Raw genomic sequence first — 20,422 nt, 5'->3', positions numbered from 1 at the left:
AGTGCAGAGTCATGAACACCAAAGCAGACTCTGTGCTAAGCCCCCAGCTTCCAAAGTGTTATGACGAATGAACAAAGTTATTAGAAACAAGTCTAGTGTGGAGAAAGAAGACTAGGTATGAGATAATGAGAATTAATATGGAATAAGAACATGGACATCCAAATATGTAGGATCCAGGCTTCCTTTGTCAAAAAAGAGCACTATATATAAGGGCAAGAAAGGAGAAGTGAGTCGGTCATTAAAGAGGAAATAGCAGGAAGTCAGATAGGCAGAAAAGGCAGCCCTGAGGTAAGGAAGATTTTCCCTTCTTTAGGCATTGGCCTTTAGCCAGGTGGGGAGAAGCAAGGTGGCAACCTTCACATGGTTCCTGCAGGTACCACAACTAATGTTGAAAATAGCCCTATATTCAATGGGCTCTTTGCTGGTCTCTTTGCTGGGCCCTGCCCTTGTATGGCACATTTTCTTGTGTTCATTTCCTCTGTCACACCAAGGACAGGGTAGGGTCAGATCTGAGCATGTGGGAAGGAATTATCTTGAATTAGAGCCCAAACTCAGGATTTCCTGTCTAATATCATGGCCCATTTATGACTCTGGCTCAGCACTGATGATGTGGTCAATGAGTGGCTTTATGTCCATTATTGATTCTGGGAAATAAATTCAGGAATATCTCTCTCCTTAAGAGGCTTAGAGTCAAAAAAAAAAAAAAAAAAAAGAGAGAGAGAGAGAGAGACTGAGAGTCAACAATTAACATTCCTTTCCTGAGGTCTAAGAAGAACCTGAGAAGAATATGGTTTATGCCTTTTCCTCACACCACCCAAAGGAATGGCTCTCTATGAATGTTGTTCTGAAGCCAGTCTTGACCACTGAGAAAACAAGAAAAAATGAACCCGCGGTCTCTATGTCCATGCTTAAAGCCAGACATGTATGTTATTATATTTATTCCTTGTATTATTCCTACAATGGAGGTTCTATGGTCCCCAATTTTAAAGAAAGCATTTAAAAGGTGGGAAGGGAAAGAAATCCTTCTGGCAAGTCTAATAGTAAGAAAGGGTGGACAAGAAGTCTCAGGAAGCCGAGAACAAAAAGGAAAGGAGGGTAAAGAGGGTAATTCTAAATACAGTACAAACATGAGACATATTAGTGCCATCCTGAGGATCTACACATTTCTCTATAATCTTCAGATTTAATATAGCACTCCATCCTTCCCAAGTAAGAAGCATATTAGGATTCCAAGATAAAGCTCTAACACTGAAAGTCATTGTTTCTGACATTTTCTAAAAGGAGAAAAAAGAAATAATAACTCACCAAGCAGATCTCTGATATCTGGATGGTGAGCCTGTCACCGCCAGCGTATGTGCCTGAGAGTATGAGAGAGCACCTGACCCCAAGTTATAGGTTACGGACACCATGATCTCATTTCTCACCAGTGCAGCAATTATAATGTTACTGGTAGCAATGACAGTGTCTGCAAGGGGAATCAATAATATCCCTGAGGAACTGTTGGTTCCAGTAAAAAGATAAATAAATAACATGAGCAATACCTGGGTGAGAAAAGTCCAGAGAGACCAGTGTACCTTGTAGAGAAACTTTCCTGTGATATGAGGAAACCAACATGTCTTGAGGATGGTGCAGAGAGGACTGGCATGGCTTGAATGCAGAGCCTGTGAGGTACAGGATTAGTGACAAACTCCCATGTCCCCATGCTGACATCTTCACCTACCAGTGTCTCCTCATCTGACTCCACAATCTACTCACCACATCCCTCCGGTTGTGCTAGTCTAGGTTCATTGCCTGACCAAGCAAGGCAAACTTGACTTTTCACCAGCCAGGGATTCCCTTTGCCTGTGAGCCCTACAGGGACCTCTTATTTTCCCACTACTGAAGAACGTGATTGCTTGTTAAAGTCCAGCTCTTGAGGTAAATGACTGATGTCTAAGCGATACACTGAATTTGGACCAATAGATTCCACTATCTGCCAGGCATTTTTCTCAGTACTTAATAGACAGCAGGAGTTGGCACACTTCATAAAGGGCCAGAAAGTAAGAATTTTAGACAGGGTCTCTGTTGCAACTATTCAACCCTGCCACTGCAGCAGCCATAGACAAAATGTAAACAAGGCAGTGTAGCAGTGTTCCAATAAAACTTTATTTATGGACAGTAAAATTCGAATTTTGTAACTTTCAACTGTCCATAAATATTGTTCATCTTTCTTTTTTCAATCATTTAAAAAATGTAATAACCACTATTCTAAGCTCATTAGCTGTACAAAACAGGTGGTGGGCCAGATCTGGCCTGGGGCCATAGTTTTTTGATGCCTTCTATCAATGAATAATCAAAGGGTCAAAATTCTTGCTCTAATGGACATTTTATTTGACCAGAGCACACAAAGAATAATTGGAATATAAAAAATGTAAAATTACCCAAGAAGTGACAAGAACAAAAAGAAGAGGGTTTTTTGAGAACCACTAGTGGGTGATCATGATTTAATACGGGTGTAAGGAAGGCCAGTGAAAGAAATTTGTAATTAAGCTACAGTTCGAAAGATGAGAATGAGTGCCTCGGACACAGACAGGGAGAAGAGAATTCCTGGCATTGCAGAGGCCTCGAGAGGGGAAGTGCTTGGGGGCTTTGGAAGGGACTGAAAGGAGTATCACTGCCCATTGTTCACCTCCTCTCCCCTCCCCTGAAAGCCTAGTTCTGATTTAAATGTCATTTGGCTGCCTCTCCTCTCCTAAGAGTTCCTTCAGATAGTTTAGGTGGTTGGCATAATTGCTAAGTTCCTCCAGGTCTGAAATGTCCTTCTCTGTTCCTTGCAATGTGAAGGAGAGTTTTCCTAGTGTGGCAGTCACTGGCGGTGTCCCACCAACAGCCATCTCCTTCTTTGATGAAAGAATCACAGTATCTTCTTTAAGCTTTTATTTAATTCCAGTCAGTGAACATATAGTGTTATGTTAGTTTCCAGTGCACAATACAGTGATTCAACACTTCCATACAACACCCAGTGCTCATCACAAGTGCACTCCTTCATCCCCATCACCTATTTCACCCATCCTTCCACCTCCCCTCTGGTAACCATCAATTTATACTCTATAGTTAAGAATCTGTTTCTTGGTTTGCCTCTCTCTCTCTTAGGTTTTTCCTTTTGCTTGTTTTGTTTCTTAAATTACACATATGAGTGAAATCATATGGTATTTGTCTTTCTCTGACTTATTTCACTTAGTATTATACTCTCTAGCTCTATCCATGTCATTGCAAATGGCAAGATTTCATTCTTTTTTATGGCTGAGTAATATTCCATTGTGTGTGTGTGTGTGTGTGTGTGTGTGTGTGTGTGTGTGTGTATACACACACACATATATATATACCACATCTCATTCAGCAATCGATGGACACTTGGGCTGCTTCCATATTTGGATATTGTAAATAATGCTGCTATAAACACTGGGGAGCATGTATCCCTTTGAATTAGTGGTCTTGTATTCTTTGGGTAAAAAACTCAATAGTGTGATTGCTGAATCATAGGGTAGATCTATTTTTAACTTTTTGAGGAACCTCTGTAACTGTTTTCCACAGGGGCTGCACCAGTTTGCATTCCCACAAACACAGCAAGAGGGTTCCCCTTTCTCCACATCCTTGCCAACACGTTTCCCGTGTTGCTAATTTTAGCCATTCTGACAGGTGTGAGGTGATAGCTCTTCGTGGTTTTGATTTGCATTTCCTTGATGATAAGTGATGATAAGCAGTATTGTAGTTTTGATCCAGCAAGCCCAGGGGTTTGGTGGGAGTGGGCGTGACACGGCTGCTCACATGCCAGATCCATTGACATGTGATTCGCATGAATTATGTAAAATTCAAGCCAAAAACAAAAACAAAAAACCTGTCTGTGGCAATATTCTTCAGGATTATACCAGTAAGAATAAATGAAGCATACACATATTTTTTAAAAACTTGCCCATGATCCCCCAGCTATTAAAATGGTAAGACATGGGTTTGACCTGAGATGGTTGTGTTTCAGTGTCTAAGGGCTTGATCACTATTCTATTAAAAAAATCTGCATGGTAGGAATTATTATTCCATTTAATGGTGAGGAAACAGTTGAGAGATTATTATTGACGTGCTAAAGTCAGCCAGAGTTCAGTTTTATAAAATAACCCTTAAAATATTTAAAACTTCGGGGCGCCTGGGTGGCTCAGTCGTTAAGCATCTGCCTTCGGCTCAGGTCATGGTCCCAGGGTCCTGGGATCGAGCCCCGCATCGGGCTCTCTGCTCGGCCGGAAGCCTGCTTCTCCCCCTCCCACTCCCCCTGCTTGTGTTCCCTCTTGCTGTCTCTCTCTCTGTCAAATAAATAAAATCTTAAAAAAAAAAAAAAAAGTTTAAAAAATATATATTTAAAACTTCAGTATCTATCCTTGTGTATTTTTTGTTCAAAAATTATAGTCATACTTTGCATACTCTCATGTAACCAATATTTTTCATTTCTTAATATCTTACGCATATCCTTCCAGATTGGGCAGGGTAATTCTACATTGTCATTTTAATGACTCCTTGGTTATTTTACGTATTATCAAATTTAACTTGCCTATATTTTTGTCTTATCTTTAAGCCATGAATAGTTTCCATATTAGTCAGCACAGACTAACAATTCCTCAAAAAAACGAACATTGAGATTGATTTCAGTTCTTCAGTATTACAAACATGGCTTCAGTAAACATTACTGTAACCACATCTTTTTCTTTCAAGTCAGAATTTTTGTGGGTTATATTCTTATATATAAAATGGGTGGCAGTTGGTTAAGTGCTGTACTCTTGATTTCAGCTCAGGTGGTGATCTCCGTGGGTGGAATCCAGTTGGCTTGGAATTCTCTCTCTCCCTCTCCCTCTGCCCCTCTCACTCATGCTCTCTCTCTCTAAAATAAATAAACAAATCTTTTTTTTTTTTTAATGTTGGTTGTTAGAGGTTTGCTTTCAGACATTGTGATAGCTACTACTCAACTTAATTGTAGAAAGGCTATAGTCATTTTCAACAGGTACCTATGAGAGTTCTCATTTCCCCACATTCTGAACAATATTGTATACTATCTACATTTGTTTTTGAAATTGGATAAGTGCAAACGTGGTATATGTCATTTGCTTCTGCTATCAATTTATTTCCTCAGCGCCGAATGCACGCTTCAATATACGCTCTGTGATAAAGCGATTACGGTATTTCTCCTTCAAAGTGAGCACAATAGTACGCTTTACTAGAAGAGGGCGCCGGAGAGACATTTAGGAAAAAGAGGTCGGACTTTGAGAACTCCCCCATCCCCAAACAACAAAAACAATAAATCAAGCATACAGAAACAATGATTTGTAGTGATTGTCAATTCCCACAATGCAAACAGTCCCATCATGGCCAATTTCTAGCTGCCAAAGTGGTATCACTAAAGGTGGAACTGGAAACGGATGTGTAGTAGTACATAATGATACAGTATTTCCGCCATACAGACACTGTAGACATAATCTCAAGAGCATAGATAATAAAATAATTAAGAAAGTGGTGCGTTTGACTATTTATCTTAGTTTTTAATATATTTATTTGCACTTACATAATTTTAAAATAATGGTTGTCTTTAACACAAGTTTCAAATTTTCTGAGAATGTGCCAATAGGAACTAGCTCCTGCACACCGCTGCATCCATCCACCGCTACTCAATCGTCTGACGCACCCCGGCACCCAGGCGCGCGCTCCCGCGCGCGCGCACACACACACACACACACACACACACACACACACACTCTGCCTGTGGTGTTTGTTCCCGGCGCTGCTCCAAGACCTGGGACACCTGAGTGGCCACCACAGACAACACCCCGCCTTACCGACCCTAGTCCTAGACGCGTACCCAACCTCCCCACGCCAAGTACTCCACAGTGCAAGGCTGGCGCGAGCCGACCCCTGCGCAATGGGGGACCGACTACAACTACCAGAAACTCCCGAGGCGGGGCGGTCCAATGGCCCATGGGTTTCCTAGTCTCCTGCTTTTCCGGCACTGGACTACATTTCCCATAGGCCACCGGGCCCGAATGACCACGAGTCTCTGAGGTCCCCCAGAGCATCCTCGTGGTTCTTGGGTTCCACGTGTGAGCAGAAATAGACTCAGAATGAGAAGAAAGACGACTGAAAAGAAATCGACTCAGGCACAGAGAGCTTTAGGAACTCTGACCCCGGCCGACAGTGGGGGTAGCAGGAGAGAGGCGCTGGAGGTGAACACGAGCAGCTTAGGGAGGTGATGGTGTGACAGACTTGAGGGGGAGGGGGAGCAAAATAGGGTCAGGGTGTCTCCCTGGCCGTGCGTGATGGAGCGACAGGCGTGGGACAGGGCCGGAGTGTGTGACGGTGAGGCACAGATACGATGTAGGGGTTGTGTGTGAACATCGTGCACGTGACAGACTCAAGAGCGTGTCTCACTGTGTGAAAGGTGGTGTTGCATTTGCATGACTGCACACGACAGAGTAAAGATGTCATATGACGGATGGAGTGGTGTGTGTGTGTGCGTTCAAATCATTTAGCTTTTCAAAAATGGCCCACAGGGGCGGGGGGGGGGGGGCGGAATAGCGTGCAGAGAGGAAAGAGGAGGGTCACATTGGAAAAAAGACCCCTTGCCTACTCCAGGATTTTTATTTAGGAGTGAAGCAAAATGATATCTGCCATTTGCTTTTAATGGTTCATTAGTGATAGATAGATACATACATACATAGATACATACATAGATACATAGATAGCTACATAAAGAGATAGCAAAAATGTCTGTCCATACCCTTTGTTACTGCCCTTCCACACAGACAAGTTAGCCTTGTGACTTTCTCTGGCCAATGGGACAAGTTAGCAAACATAACTTGAGCAAAGGCATGAAAAGCACTTGTTTTTTGGAAGTTGCCTTTTCTTGCTGCCCTTTGGAACCTTGCCATTCCCATATGAAAGAAGTCCTGTCTAGCCAGCTGGAGGATGAGAAGCCACATGGAGAACTGAGGCCTGGATGACAGCCAGCCAACTACCAGTCTTATGAGTGAGACCATCTGAGATCATCCAGCCACCATCCAATCCACCAGTTGACCATAGACACATGATAGATCCTAAGAGAGATGAGTCAAGTCAACCCATACCAGAAGATAAAATGCTTATCGTTTCAAGCCACTAAGTTCTGTTTGCAATTTATTACGCATCAAAAGCTGATATATAAACACAGATAAACAAATATGACAAATGTTAATAATTTTGATCTAGATGGTAGATACATAAACAATCATTGAACCAATATTTCAAAACCTTTGCACCTTTAATTTTTTTCACAATAAAATTTAGGAAAATAACCTTTATTTTCATGATATCATGATTCATGATATCAAGGCACTAATTAATAATAAGAAAACATACAAAAGTGGGGGCGCCTGGGTGGCTCAGTCGTTAAGCGTCTGCCTTCGGCTCAGGTCATGATCCCAAGGTCCTGGGATCAAGCCCTGCATTGGGCTCCCTGCTCCGCGGGAAGCCTGCTTCTCCCTCTCCCACTCCCCCTGCTTGTGTTCCCTCTCTCACTGTGTCTCTCTCTGTCAAATAAATAAATAAAATCTTTAAAAAGAAAAAAAAAGAAAACATACAAAAGTAAAAATCTCACTGGAACAGGTAAATTAATAATAAAACTAGTGTATAAATCACTTACAAAGCAAGTATGAAAGGTAAAAGACAAAAGTAGCACAATTAATTTAAAATACAATAATCAGTGAAGGAATACATAAAAAGATGTAAAATGTGTCATCAAAGAGAAAATGTTGGGGGTGTGAAGTAAAAATATAAAGCTTCAGAATGTGTTCAAAATTAAGTTACTATCAACTTAAAAGAGACTGTTATATACATAAGATGTTATATGTGGACCTCATGGTAACCACAAAGAAAAAACACAGTAAATATGCAAAAGAAAAAGAGGAAGGAATGTAAACATAACACTAAAGAAAACAATCAAACCAAAAGAAAATAGAGAAAAAGAAGAAAGGAACAGAGAGAAACTACAAAAACCGCCAGAAAACAATTAACAAAATGGCAATAACATATCTATCAATAATTATTTTAAATGTAAATAGATAAACTTCTCCAATCAAAAATCACAGAGTAGCTGAATGGATTTTAAAAAACAAAAACCAAGACCCTTCTATATGTGCCTTCAAGAGACTCACTTCAAACCTAAAGATACTATAGACTGAAAGTGAAGGGATGGAAAAAGATATACCATGCCAATGGAAATGAAAAGAAAGTTAGGGTAGCAATACTTATATCAGACAAAATGACTTTAAAACAAAGATGAACAAAAGACAAAGAAGAGCATTACACAATGATAAAGGGGTCAATCTCACAAAAGGATATAACAGTTGTAAACATTTATGCATCCAATACAGGAGCACCTAAATATATAAAGCAAATGTTAACAGGAATAAATGAAGAAATAGCAATACAATAGAAGTAGAGGAATTTAATACCTCCACTTACATCAATGCATAGATCATCCAGACAGAAAATCAACAAGGAAACATTGGCCTTAAACAATACATTAAACTAGATAGACTTAGTAGATATATACATAACATTTCATCCCAAAACAGAAGAATACACATTCTTTTCAAGTGCACATGGAACATTATCCAGGATAGATCACACGTTAGGACACAAAAAAAGTCTCAATAAATTTAAGAAGATTGAAATCATATCAAACATCTTTTCTGACCACAATGGTATGAATTTATTTTATTTTTTTAAGTAGGCTCTACACCCATTGTGGGGCTCAAACTCACAACCCCGAGATCAAGAGTTGCATGCTCTACTGACTGAGCCAGCCAGGTGCCCCTGACCACAGTGGTATGACACCAGAAGTCAACTTCAAGAAGAAAACTGGAAAAAATACAAACACATGGAGACTAAACAACATGCTATTAGACAACCAATGTATTAACCAAGAAATCAAAGAGGAAATTTATTTTTCTTAAGAGTTTATTTGTGGGGCACCTGGGTAGCTCAGTCAGTTAAGTGTTGGTCTTCAGCTCAGGTTATGATCCTAGGGTCCTGGGATTGAGTCCCACATTGGGCTCCCTGCTCAAGTGGGGAGTCTGCTTCTCCCCCTTCCGCCTCCCCCCACTCATGCTCTCTCCCTCTCTCTCAAATGAGTATATTCTTTTCTTCTGTGCTTCTTCTTTCTTTCTTCTGAATGAATATATTCATTTGAGAGAGAGGGAGAGAAAAGGAAAAATATATTCATTTGAGAGAGAGGGAGAGCACAGAGGAAGAGTGAGAGGGAGAAGCAGACTCCCCGCTAAACAGACAGCCAGATGTTGGACTTGATCCCAGGATCCTGAGATCATGACCTGAACCAAAGGCAGACACTTAACTGACTGAGCCACCCAGGAACCCCTCAAAGAGGAAATTTAAAAATTTTTGAGACAAATGAAAATGGAAACAATGTTCCAAAATCTTTGTGATGAAGCAGAAGCAGTTTTAAGAGGGAAGTTCATAATAATACAGGCCTACCTCAAGTAACAAGAAAAATCTCAAAAAAGCAATCTAACCCTACACCTAAAGGAACTAGGTAAAAAAGAAAAAACAAAGCCCAGAGTTAGTAGAAGGAAGGAAATAACAAAGATCCAAGTGGAAATAAGTGAAATAGGAACTTAAAAAAAGAAAAGATCAATGAAACTAAGAGCTAGTTTTTGAAAAGATAAACAAAATCAACAAACCATTAGCAGATTCATCAATAAAAAAGGAAGCCCAAATAAATAAAATCAGAAATGAGAGAGGAGGAATTACAACCAATACCACAGAAATATAAAGGGTCATAAGAAAATGCTATGAACAATTATATGCCAACAAATAAGACAACCTAGAAAAAAATGGATAAATTCCTAGAAACATACAATCTTTCAAGACTGAATCATGAAGAAATAGAAAATATGAATAGACCAGGGGCACCTGGGTGGCTCAGTCGGTTAAGCATCTGTCTTCAGCTCAGGTCATGATCCCAGGGTCCTGGGATTGAGTCCCGCATTGGGCTCCCTGCTCAGCAGGAAGCCTGCTTCTCCCTCCCCTCCCCACTTGTGCTCTCTCTCACTATTCCTGTCGCTATCTCTATCTCTCTCGCAAATAAATAAATAAAATCTTTTTTTAAAGAAGAAAGAAAAGGAAGAAAATATGAATAGACCAATTACCAGTAGTGAAAATGAGTCAGTAATTTTTTTAAAAATTCCCAACAAACAAAAGTCCAGGTCCAGATGGCGTCACAGGTGAATTCTACCAAACATCTAAAGAAAACTTAATATTAATACCTATCCTTCTCAAATTATTCCAAAAAACTGAAGATGAAATACTTCCAAATTCATTTTACAAAGCCAGCATTACCCTGATACCAAAAACAAAGATGCTACCAAAAAAAAAAAAAAAGTCCAATATCCCTGATGAACATAGATGTAAAAATTCTCAACAAAATATTAGCAACCTGAATTCAACAATGTATTAAAAGGATCATGTGCCATGGCCAAGTGGAATTTATTCCAGGAATGCAAGATGGTTTAACATCCACAAATCAATTGATCTGATACACCATGTTAACAAAATGAAAGATAAAAATATATGGACATCTCAATAGATAGATACAGGAAAAGCATGTGACAAAATTCAACACCCATTATAACAAAAATTCTCAAAAAAGTGGATATAGAATGAATGTACCTCAACAGAATAAAGGCCATATATGAAAAACCCACAACTAACATTATACCCAATGGTGAAGAGCTGAAATCTTTTCCTCTAAAATCAGGAACAAGACAAGGATGCCCACTCTCACCACTTTTATTCAACATAGTACCAGAAGTCCTAGCCACAGCAATTAGGCAAGAAAAAAACATAAAAGTCATCCAAATTGGAAGGAAGAAGTAAAACTGTCACTATTTGCAGATGACATGATACTATATATTGAAAACCCAAGAGACTCTACAAAAGAAAACCTTATTAGGACTAATAATAAATTCAGTAAAGTTATGAGATACAAAATTAATATATAGAAATACGCTGCATTTCTATACACTAATAATGAATTATTAAAAAGAGAAATTAAGCAAATCATCCCATTTGCAATTATATCAAAAAAATAAATGTCTAGGAATAAATTTAACCAAGGAGATGGAAGACCTGTACTCTGAAAACTGTAAGACATTGATGAAAGAAATTGAAAACAACACAAATAAATGAAAAGATATACCATGTTCATAGATTAGAAAAATTGATATTGTTAAAATGTCCATACTATTCAAAGCAACCTATAGATTCAATGCAATTCCTATCAAAATACCAATGGCATTTTTCATAGAACTAGAACAAATAATCCAAAAATTTGTATGGAACCACAAAAGACCCTGAATAGCCAAAGAAATCTTGAGAAAGAACAAAGATGGAGATATCCCACTCCCTGATTTCAAACTATACTACAAAGTTATAGTAATCAAAACAGTGTGGTACTGGCACAAAAAAAATGTACATAGAGGGATGGATCAGAATAGAGAGCCCAGAAATAAACCCACACTTCAATGGTCAATTAATCTATGACAAATGAGGCAAGAACATACAATGCAGGGGGTGCAGGGGAATGGTCTCTTCAACAAATGGCATTGGGAAAACTGGACTGCTACATCCAAAAGAATGAAACTAGACCACTTTCTTACACCATATACCAAAATAAACTCAAAAATGTAATTTAAATGTAAGACCTGAAACCATAAAACTCCTAGAAGAAAACATACACAGTAAGCTTTTTGACATCAGTCTAAGCAATATTTTTTTGGTCGTTTCTAAAAGGGCAACAAAAGCAAAAATAAACAAATGGGACTACATCAGACTAAAAAGCTTTTGCACAGTGAAGAAAACCATCAACAAAATGAAAAAGCAACCTGCTGAATGGGCAAAGATACTTGCAAATGATATATCCAAGAAGGAGTTGATATTCAAAGTATATAAAGAACTCATACAACTCAATGCAAAAAAAACCAAACAACCTGATTAAAAAATGGGTGGAGGACCTGAATAGACAGTGTTCCAGAGAAGACACCCAGATGGCCAATGGACACATCAAAAGATGTTCAACATCACTTATCATCAGGGGAATGCAAATCAAAGCCAAATAAGATACCACCTTACACCTGTCAGAATGGCTAGTATCAAAAAGACAAGGATGTGGAGAAAAGGGATCTCTCAGGCACTATTGGTAGTAATAGTAAATTCATGTAAATTTGTGCAGCCACTATGAAAAACAGTATGAAGTTTCCTAAAAAATTTTAAAAAACAGAATTACCATAAAATCACAGAAAAAAGAATTACCACACAATCCAACAATTCCACTTCTGGATATTTATCCAAAGAAAACAAAAACACTAAATTGGAAAGATATATGTACCCCTAAGTTAATTCAGCATTATTTACAAGAGCCAAGATATGGAAGCATCTAAGTGTCCATCAATGGATAAATGGATAAAGAAGATGTTGTATATGGAATGGAATATTACTCAACTGTAAAAAAAAAATGAAATCTTGCCATTTGTGACAACATGATGGACCTACAGGGTAGTATGCTATGTGAAATAAATCAGACAGAAAAAGACAAATACCACATGATTTCCCTTATATGTGGAATCTAAAAACAAAACAAACAAACAAAACAGAAACAAACTCATAGATATAGAGAACAAACTGGTGGTTGCCAAAGGGTGGGGGGAGGAGCAAAATCGATGAAAGAGATTAAGAGGTACAAACTTCCAGTTATAAAATAAATAAGTCAGAGGAATGTAATGTACAGCACAAAGAATATAGTCAATAATATTGTAATAACTTTGGTGATAGAGGGTGACTAGCCCTACCTTGGTGATCATTTCATAATATATAAAAATATTGAATCACTATCTTGTATACCTTAAACTAATATAATATTGTATGTCAATTATAATTCAATTAAAAACATTAAAATTAATTATCTAAAAATAAATATAATGGAAGATATGCAAGGCCTACAGTAAATTCTATAAAATTGAAAAATTGAAGGCATAAATAAATGGAGAGATATATCATATTCATGGATTGGAAGACTCTGTATTGTTAGCCTGTCAATTCTCCCCCAAACGAATCTGTAGATTCAACACAATTCCAATAATAATCCCAGCCAGCTTTTTAAAATATAAGTTGACAAGATAATTCTAAAATTTATATGGAAAGGCTTAGACTAGCCCTGACAATCTTGAAGAAAAAGGAGAAATTAACACCACTTTATTTTGAGACTTATTTTAAAGCTACACTAATTAAGTCAGTATGGTAGAGACCTAAGGATAAACAAATGGCCTACAGTAAATTCTATAAAATTGAAAAATTGAAGGCATAAATAAATGGAGAGATATATCATATTCATGGATTGGAAGACTCTGTATTGTTAGCCTGTCAATTCTCCCCCAAATGAATCTGTAGATTCAACAAAATCGATGGGATAAACCATATAACAATGAATATGCCCTGGTAGCAACCAAACAGAACCAATACTGGCTACAGAGCTGTGCAATGTCCTGTAGGTCCCTGCAGGGGACTTTCCCCAGACAGTTCTGGTGAAAACTCTTTCATTGCTGGGTTTTGAGGAGGCCCAGAGTGGCTGGTGAGGAGCTAAGCTGGAGTTGGCAGGTGGGGGAGCACCGGACTGCCTGCCTAATTGCTGCAGGGTCTCCAAGGAGACCAGCTGGGGTGGAGTGAACATGGCCAGGGAAGTTGGAGAGAGGCAAGAGTAGACTTGCCAGATAGAGCACATAAAAATACAGGACACTGGGCCACCTGGCTGGCTCAGTCAGTAGAGCATGCGACTCTTAATCTTGGGGTTGTAAGTTTGGGCCCCATGTTGGGTGTAGAGATTACTTAAAAAATTAAAATCTTAAAAAAATACAGGACACCTAATAAAATTTGAAATTCAGATAATGAGTGTAAGTATGTACCATAAAATATTTGGGACATACTTCTACTAAAAATTATCTGTTGTTTACCAGAAATTCAAATTTAAGTTCACATCCTATATTTTATCTGGCAACCTCAGGCAGGGGGCATTGGAATGGACTCAGGAAAGAAGGGCCAGGAAATGAGAGGCAAGGGAAGAGGGGAACTGGAAGGTCAACTTGGAGAGAGTTGGAAGCTGGAGGAAAGCAAAGAGAAAGAGATGAGGGATGTAGGGAGAGTAAAGGAGTCTATGATGGGAGAGAGGTGGAAGGGCAGAGAAAGGGCAAGCAATGGAGATCCTTGGAAAAGGCAGAGAAGTTTGGAATACAGAGGGATATTGGCATATTCAGAAGGTTGTGGATAGGAATGGAGGAATCTAGGGGTCCAGGGAGACTCTTCTGAGTGTTCTTGCTGGCATTCACCTGAGATCTTCTGGTCCCTCCCCACATTAGTGCAGACTGTGGGTGGGGGTATACACTGGTATGGCCAGAACATTGCCAAGTCCTCCCTGAAGTTCAGCCATATCTCCTCCTACAATGAGAACCTATGATCCCACCCCTCATTCTGACCCATTCCTGGAGACCCCAGTCTCTTTAGTTCTCAGAAACCTGGAAGGTCAAAGAGGGCAGGGCTCCCAGAGTGCAGCAACTCCTGCCCTCCCCCACGGCTGAAAGGAGCAAAAGAACTCAGGGAAGAGGAAGGTTTCTCTTAAGGACACACAGTAAACACAGGGTAGAGCCTGGTCTCTTGTCCCACACCTGATCACCTTCCAAAAACTCCTTCCACTTTGATTGCCTACCCCTGACCTCAAACACCCCTTTGGATGGTCCTAAAATTTGCTCTTATCTAATCCTCAAGTCCTGCTATTCCTGGCTGTGGATCTCTTCCTAAAATCTTTCTGACTGTCTTCCACTTTGTTATGAACCAATCCTCCTCCCACACCTGCCCCATCTGTGTGTGGTTTTCCACAGTCACCATGTACAGTTGTTCATGTTAGACACTGCACAAAAGTACTATACCTAAGGAGGTGCCATTCATATCACAGATATCTTTATTATTTTGAAAAAGATTTTGTAAATATTTGTGTATTGTGTTATTCTTTTGCCGACTGCAAAGTAAATTATTTATAATTTATTGCAATCGTGTTCCAGCAGATGGCAGCAAAGTGTCTTGGTCCAACACGGTGGGTAGCTACCATTCCTCTTCCACTTACAGAGCAATCAGTTTGAAAATCTAAGGTCGCTGTACGGTGACACATGTAAACTGGACTTATCACGGTGATCATTTTGCAACATATACAAATATTGAATCATTATGTTTTACACCTGCAACTAATATAATGTATGTCAATTATACCTCAAAAAAAAGAATAAAAATAAATTAACAAAAACAATTTTTTAAAAATACTCACAAAAGAGAAAGAAAATGGGAAGACCTTATTGATCTCATATTATCTAAAACATCCTGTGCTTCTGAACAAGGATTTGCTTTTCACCTGATGTACAAAGCATCTTTAAAAAAAAAATCCCCTTTCTTCCATGATGGGTTTGCCCCCAGAACACAGGTGTCATGAAAACCACCACTAAATTTAAACCAAAATGGGAAAGGAAAAGACTCATATCAATATCATTGTCATTGGACACCTAGATTCATGCAAGTCTATCACTACTGGCCATCTGATCTACAAATGTGGTAAGATCGACAAAAGAACCACTGAAAATTTTGAAAAGGAGGCTGCTGGGGTGGGAAAGGGCTTCTTCAAGTATGCCTGAAACTTCAAGTAAACTGAAAGCTGAACACGAATGTGAACCATTGATATCTCCCTGTGGAAATTCCAGACCAGCAAGTAACATGTGATCATCATTGACGCCCCAGGACACAGAGACTTTATCAAAAACATGATTACAGGGCGCCTGGGTGGCTCAGTTGGTTAAGCGACTGCCTTCGGCTCAGGTCATGATCCTGGAGTCCCTGGATCGAGTCCCGCTTCGGGCTCCCTGCTCGGCAGGGAGTCTGCTTCTCCCTCTGACCCTCCCCCCTCTCATGTGCTTGCTCTCTCTCATTCTCTCTCAAATTAAAAAAAAAAAAAAATCTTAAAAAAAAAAAAACAACATGATTACAGATGTATCTCAGGCTGACTATATCTCAGCAACTGATTGTTGCTGCTGGTAATGGTGAATTTGAAGCAGGTGTCTCCAAGAATGAGCAGACCCATGAGCATGCCCTTCTGGCTTACACACTGGGTGTGAAACAACTAATAGTTGGTATTAACAAAATGGATTCTACTGAGCCACCCTACAGCCAGAAGAGATATGAGAAAATCGTTAAGGAAGTCAGCACCTATATTAAGAAAATTGGCTACAATCCCAAAACAGTAGCATTTGTGCCAATTTCTGATTGGAATGGTGACAACCTGCTGGAGCCAAGCGCTAAGTGGTTCAAGGGATGGAAAGTCACCCGTAAAGATGGCAATGCCAGTGGGACCATGCTGCTTGAAGCTCTGGATTGCATTCTGCCATCAACTCATCCAACTGACAAGCCCTCGTGTCTGCCCCTCCAGGATGTCTACAAAATTGGTGGTATTGGTACTGTCCCTGTGGGCTGAATGGAGACTAGTGTTCTTAAACATGGTGGTCACCTTTGCTCCAGTCAATGTTACAAATGAAGTCAAGTGTGTTAGAATGCACCATGAAGCTTTGAGTGAGGCTCTTTCTGGGAACAATGTGGGCTTCAATGTCAAGAAATATCTGTCAAGGATGTTCGTCGTGGCATTGTGGTGGGTAACAGCAAAAATGACCCACCAATGGAAGCAGCTGACTTCACAGCTCAGGTGATCATCCTGAACCATCCAGGCCCATCAGTGCTGGATATGCACCTGTGGGGGATTGTCACACAGCTCACACTGCTTGCAAGTTTGCTGAGTTGAAGGAGACTGATCGTCATTCTGGAAGAAAGCCGGAAAATGGCCCCAAGTTCTTGAAATCTGGTGATGCTGCCATCATTGATATGGTTCCTGGCAAGCCTATGCATGTTGAGAGCATCTCCGACTATCCTCCTCCAGGCTGTTTTGCTGTTCATGACATGGGACAGACAGTTGCTGTGGGTGTCATCAAAACAGTGGACAAGAAGACATCTGGAGCTGGTAAGGTCATCAAGCTTGCCCAGAAAGCTCAGAAGGCTAAATGAATATTATCCCCAATACTTGCCACCCCCATCTTAATCAGTGGTGGAAGAACGGTCTCAGAACTGTTTGTGTCAGTTGGTCATTTAAGTTTAACAGTAAAAGACCAGTTAATGATAACTGCACTGTAAAACCTCCGGAAGGAAAGGAGAATGTTTTGTGGGCCATTTGATTTTTTTGTGTGTATGACAGTTTTAAGTCATTAGTTTTTTGTTTTTTTTTTTCTAAGATTTATGTATTTATTTTAGAGAGCAGGGAGGGACAGAGGAAGAAGAAGAGGGAGAGAAGCAGATTCCCCACTGAGCGTAGAGCCCATTGAGGGGCACAATCCCACAACCCTGACATCACCATCCCAGTGGAAATAAGGAGTCGGAAGCTTAAAGGACTGAGCCATCCAGGTGCCCCTTAACTTATTAGTTTTTTAAATCAGTATTTTTTTTATGAAGGAATTTTTATTTTTTTAAGGATTTTATTTATTTGTTTTAGAGAGAGAGAGAGAGCACAAGTGGGAGGGGCAGAGGGAGAGGGAGAATCTCGTTGCTGAGGGCAGAGCCCAACCCAGAGCTCAATCTCCTGACCCTGAGATCACCACCTAAGCTGAAACCAAGAGTCCTATGCTCAACCAACTGAGCCACCCAAGCACCCCTAAGATCAGTACTTTTTTAAAAAAAGATTTTATTTATTTGACAGAGAGAGAGAGAGAAGCCAAGGGAAAAGAGAAGCAGACTCCTTGCTGAGCAGAGAGCCCAATGCGGGACTCGATGCTGGGACTCTGGGATCATGATCTGAGCTGAAGGCAGACGCTTAACCAACTGAGCCACCCAGGCGCCCCAAGATCAGTACTTTTTAATGAAAACAACTTGACCAAAACTCTGTCACAGAATTTTAAGACCCATTAAAACAAAAGTTTAATGAGAAAAAAAAAAAAATCCCTCTTGGTATCTGTGTTTTGGCTGCATTTAATATTTCATATTGCAGTTCATATTTTCTAATTATTTACTGTACAGACTAGAATTATTGAGTTCCAAATTTAAGTCCACAGATCCTTTCACTTGGCATGAATCACTATATAATAATTAATACTCAATTATCCTTAGTAATCCACAAAGAATGTATGTGGGTGGAAATTGAAGAATATTACTCAACAGTCTGTTAATTATATTATTATAGCAGTTGTTTATTATTGCTTTAACAATTTCATCAGTATTAAATTATTAAAATTTAATGACTTGGCATCTACATATTATTTTAAGATGTTAAAATTCTAGGGTAAAATATTAACCCCATTTGACATATATCAAGAAGGAAAAATAATCAGAATTGGAAAATAGAAAGCTCATTGTTTTAATAGCTAATAAAACTAATTGGATAATTGGATAAATTTTTGCAAAAACTAAGGTAGCAGGAGAAAAAAAAATTCTATAGTGGTTATTTCAGCAGAATGTAGCTAAATCCAGAACCATTAATGATTGACATAAATTTACCTTCTATAAATCGTGAAGGAAAAATTTCAAGAAATGAGTGGAAGAGGGAAAATGAAGAATCCTTTCATTAATAGCTTTTTGCCAATCCATCCATCTAATTCAGGTATTAGACTCCTAAATTTAAGTTCTTAAAATGTCAGTGTTTGAATATTAAACACTAAAACTCTTAAAAATTATTCACTTTAGGGGCGCCTGGGTGGCTCAGTCATTAAGCATCTGTCTTCGGCTCAGGTCATGATCCCAGGGTCCTGGGATCGAGCCCCAAATTGGGCTCCCTGCTCGCTGGGAAGCCTGCTTCTCCCTCTCCCACTCCCCCTGCTTGTGTTCCCTCTCTCGCTGTGTCTCTCTGTCAAATAAATTTTTAAAAAAATTATTCACTTTATTTATTTATTTAGTGGGCAGCAAAGCAAAGTTTATTGATAGTACAAAGCTCCCAAAAAGAGAGGGGATCCAAGAGGGTTGTCCAAAAATTATTCACTTTAAGTAAGAAATTTTAACTTTAAAAAAAAAAAAGTAGGCTCCACACTTATGTGGACCCCAACGAAGGTCATGAACTCAGGAACTGAGATCAAGACCTGATGTACGCTTAACCGACTGAGCCACCCAGGCCCCCCAAGAAATTTTAACTTTTGGAAGACATAGCAGTAGACAGAAACATCACTTCACACAAATTCTTCCAATGGGGGAATAAATGATCAGATTTGGGTAACTTTATTTCATCTCAAAGGACCCTGTAATTAATCTTTGTTTCTCTGGAGGTGGAAAAAAATACACTTGAAAGAGAGAATGTGTAAGAATGCCTGGGTGGCTCAGTCGGTTGAGCGCCAGATTTTGGCTGAGGTCATGGAACCTACTTGAAAAAAAAAAAACCAAACTAAAAAAAGAGAATGTGTAGAGGGGGTAGTGGGTGCCTACAGTTGACAATACTGTATTGTACACTTAATTTGGCAATCCTCAGGCAACCCCTTCCCCCAATTTAGGTAAGAACAGGGACATACTCATATCAGGACCGAGGTGGCCCCAAAAACAGGGCCTAGAGTTTCAATTTTGCATGATGAAAAAGTCCAGGAGGTGGGATGCACAACTGTGTGAATACTATACTTCACACTGCTGAACTGTAAATACATAAATAAATAAATAAGATCGGATTCAAAAATTATATATACATAGATATCGATGCTGCCTTCAGTTTCTGTGTAAAATAACAAAAGAAAACATTGGCGCACAATGTACACGATTCCGTTTTTGACTAGGGCTCCAGAGCAAAACTCCACAATTCTGACAACTTACGGAAAAACACTTAGGCAGAAATAAAGATTGGTCTTAGGGGCACCTGGGTGGCTCAGTTGGTTGGCTTCTGACTCTTGGTTTTGGCTCAGGTCATGATCTCAGGGTCATGAGATTGGGCCCCCCTTCCTGCCCCTTGTGGGCTCTGTGCTCAGTGGGAGTCTGCTTGAGATTCTTTCCCACTGCGCACCCCCCACCCCCTGCTCATGCATGATGTTCCCTCTCTCTCTCTCTCTGTCTCTGTGTGTGTCTCTCTCTCCCCCTCTCTCATTCTCAAGTACATAAATAAATCTTTAAAAAAAAAGATTGGTCACATGTGGGGTTACACATGATCGAGGGGATGGCATTTAAATAATCATTACAATCATAGCATGTTTGATTAATGGAATCATTTTGAATAAGGAATACTAAGTATTTCTCAATTATTTTGGCTACAAAGTCTGCT

At 39.5% G+C, this 20,422-nt stretch overlaps 1 protein-coding gene and 1 pseudogene across 7 annotated transcripts in view; one reads left to right on the top strand and one right to left on the bottom strand.

The window, feature by feature from the left end:
- Positions 1-20,422, bottom strand: part of ZNF283 (zinc finger protein 283) — a 113,858-nt gene that overhangs the window by 53,093 nt on the left and 40,343 nt on the right. The window lies entirely within an intron of this gene.
- Positions 15,585-17,215, top strand: LOC118536653 (elongation factor 1-alpha 1-like; annotated as a pseudogene).

Source organism: Halichoerus grypus, chromosome 15, assembly GCF_964656455.1.
Source record: "Halichoerus grypus chromosome 15, mHalGry1.hap1.1, whole genome shotgun sequence".
NCBI lineage: Eukaryota > Metazoa > Chordata > Mammalia > Carnivora > Phocidae > Halichoerus > Halichoerus grypus.
Note: the sequence above shows the minus strand (reverse complement) of the source record. Positions and strands in the feature narration are given on the sequence as shown.